This window comes from Penaeus chinensis, chromosome 23, assembly GCF_019202785.1.
Source record: "Penaeus chinensis breed Huanghai No. 1 chromosome 23, ASM1920278v2, whole genome shotgun sequence".
Taxonomy (NCBI): Eukaryota; Metazoa; Arthropoda; class Malacostraca; order Decapoda; family Penaeidae; genus Penaeus; species Penaeus chinensis.
In genome coordinates this window covers 1927953-1931437 of record NC_061841.1, presented here as the reverse complement: position 1 = coordinate 1931437, position 3485 = coordinate 1927953, and the positions used below count along the sequence as shown (strand labels likewise).

The 3485-nt window shown below is 33.5% G+C and overlaps 1 protein-coding gene across 1 annotated transcript in view; it reads right to left on the bottom strand.

Moving 5' to 3' along the window:
• Positions 1-228: 228 nt before the first annotated feature.
• LOC125037376 (growth hormone-regulated TBC protein 1-A-like) overlaps positions 229-3485 on the bottom strand; it is a 9718-nt gene continuing 6461 nt past the window's right edge. Inside the window, exon 7 of the mRNA XM_047630484.1 lies at positions 229-3485. This exon is cut by the window's right edge and continues 850 nt beyond it. The gene's annotated coding sequence lies outside the window, so the exon portion shown is untranslated.

The window sequence follows — 3485 nt, the reverse complement described above, 5'->3', positions numbered from 1 at the left end:
GCGGGGGGGGATGTTAGGAGATCTGGGTAACTGGTTCTCCAAGGAAGCAGTCATAACTACGTGTGTGTGTGTGTGTGTGTGTGTGTGTGTGTGTGTGTGTGTGTGTGTGTGTGTGTGTGTGTGTGTGTGTGTGTGTGTGCATGTTCATGTGAGTATGTGTGCATGTTCATGTGAGTATGTGTGCATGTTCATGTGAGTATGTGTGCATGTTCATGTGAGTATGTGTGCATGTTCATGTGAGTATGTGTGCATGTTCATGTGAATATGTGGGTATCTGGGTATGTATGTGTGTGTGTGGTGGGTTGGTGTGCTTGTGTCTGTGAGTGTGCTTATGTGTCTATATGTGTGTAGGATGAAAATCAATAGTATAACTATCGAATTTTACAGATTCATAAGTAAAAGAAGGAAGCCTATCCTGTACATAGTATACATCACTATCCAGGCAATATGAAAAATTACAAGCATGCATTGTGCACAATCAGCACAATCAAACCAGTCATAGGCTTCATAAACTATGCTGGAAAGAAGAACCTTATAAAACTTTATACAGAAACAGAAACATGAATTTCTTCATTTCTGCACCTTGTCTACCATCTAAAAAATCACTCTGCACTCTATTATGCTTCCCCCTTGATTATATTTAAAACTGCCATTTTTCATGACCATAAATTTAACAAAAGTATTGAGTCAAGATACATTGCGACTGCAAGACAAGCCAAACGGAGATACATAAACTCCAAACAAATTAGAAATATTATCTATGGAATGTTAAATGAGTTGAGATAGGTGCACATAATCTTGGAATGCAATATTAGTCAAGTGAGAAGAGTTATATGTCATATTGTGTGTGAGAAAAGAATCATATACATATACTGAGGAAATAGTATATATTTTCAGAGATAAAAGGGGCGATTAAAAATAAACATCATATCAATTATAAATGAAAATGAGAGGCAGTCATAAATCAGTGTCCTACCCCAGCAGTGGTTTTTAATTCAAGAAACTGTGATGCAAAAAACAAATGAACTTCAATAAGCATGAATGCAAAGATATTATCCATGAACAAGGTAAGACCCTATCAAGGGAGGTAATATTCTCTATCTCATCTGCTTATAGGAGTTTCAGTAGAATAAATGGATAATATCTACTGCCCATTAACTCCTCACAGATGGGTCTTGTAATATCATATGTGACCCCAAAATATCATATGGTAACTCCCTCTTCCAGTTGCCAACCCACACACCAGTAATAAATTAATTCACTTCATTATGTTTTTGTAATTATCGAAAAATCGGATTGCCTGAGGGTGTTGCACAACTACTTTTAGCCCACCTGGAAGGGAATAAGCTTGGAATACATCTATGCTGGGAAGAATGGAAACTCAATCGTACTGATGTATTAAAAAGTCATGCACATTAAGTATCAGACCTTCTAGCAAGGAAACCTGTTAGAGTAAGCAAGATTTAATCAAGCATAATACTCCACTTGATTTGTTTATAGTGCTTCATGACTAATATTTAAATGTGCAAATAATGCTAAAACTTTATAGGTAATGGACCAAACTATGCAGTTATCCTTTCGTATTTTTTAAGAGTCAAATACTGAGAGAAAAAAAAAAAATATTACTACAGTTTTATTCTTTATAACTACAGGAAACTAAAATATGTGTATTCTGTCTATATGAACTGTAATTCATAAGATGAGAATATAAATAACTTAAAGTTAATATCTTTACATTTTAAATTCTTTTGCAAATTTGTGAAAAAAAATCAAGAATAAAGCACTGCGATGAAAAGTTCTATAGTTATCAAAAGATAGATAAGGATTGTTTACTATCAAAATAATCTCATTGTGCATCATTGTATCTATTGTCTAGTCTTGCCCCATTCCTGTAAGATCCTAATGGAAGCACAAAACACACACAAATACCATTGTTCATTTAGTATAAGTACACAAAAGACAGGAAAAGCGACAGTTTTCAGTACCATAAGCATGGAAATTTTTAAGTAAAGGGTCTTATTGGGAATCTTTACTTTCCTTTGGTAAGTTAACAGCCATAAAATCTCCTTTTGCCATTCGCTCGCTAAAGTTAAAGGAATCCATTTTTTTTCTTTTTCCTAATGACTGCCTGAATATCATAAGACCTTTTAACCTTCAGCAAAAGAAACGATGAGCAAAGATAATAAGTTAAATGAAGTGACTGAATAATAGAATAAGTTCATTGAAAATGATAAATAAATATTTGTGAGAAACCATAATAAGATAATAAGTTAACTGAAATTATCAAATAATTGAAAATACAAACTGAAATTCACGATAAATCAATAATAAATAACAATTAAGCCGATGCAATTTCTAGCACGGAATATCACTAAAGAGAAATCCTTTTACAAAACCTAAAATGTAAAACAGGCACCAAAAAGCATAAAATATTAAGAATTGAGAAACAATGTTGCATTAGCCACAGACAAATGCTATTCCATAAATAAAAAAGTCCTAAATCCCTGGTAATATTACTATTGTCACTCCTCTTTTTATCACATTAAAAGAATAAAATCAAATAAATACAAAGAACAATCCGAAGTAATGATGCTCTAGATAACAACAGCCACAAAAACAATGATAAAAGAAGCATTATCTCTCCTGCCTTCCTGCCGGCAGTTGTATGCATTCTGGAGTACTCTTCCGCAGCCGCAACACACAAGGAAAGACGACGACAGTCCTTGCTCTCTTCAGGCCCCTTAAATCCCATCGCATCAAATCACGGCAACCAAATCACAGAAGAGTGACCAATAAAATCTCATTCTAATCTCACTGTCAGTATGGAAGTGGTTTAGATACATGATATAACAATTTAGCTTTTAAAAATGAGAGAAAGGAGAAGAAGAAGAAGAAGAAAGAGGGAAGAAAGAAAGAGTACTAGGTGTACATCTAAAAAAAATATCTCAGAAATTCTCTACCCTCTGCAAAACTCCATAAGCTTTGCAATACAATCATCAATCAATACAGAATTTCATCCAAAAAATCCAACAGACTTTGGAGCAAGTCTGTAAAGGAAACTTGTACTAATTTACCACAAAAGACAAAACAGGCAAAAAGAAATGTGACATACATGCTCCTGTGAATATTCTTCTGTGGGCATATCATTATGTGCACATATGCATGCAAGTTTGTGTGTAAGAAACAACATATTTGAGCAAACAGAACCAAAAATAAAAATTTTAAGCATAAGGAAATTTTTCAACCTGACTGAAAGTCACTTTGTGAAACAAACTTGTACATTAGGAATCTGGAGGATAAAAATTTAACTATTACATTTTCTTGCAAGATTATTCATCGGTCACCAAATGCAAAAATTCAGGTTAATTTAAAAAGAAATCCATTTAATCCCTTACTATCCAAATGACCCATAACACAGCTTCTAAAAAAAACATTTATAATTTCCTCATAGCACATTATACATGTCTTCCCTAATCATCAATTAA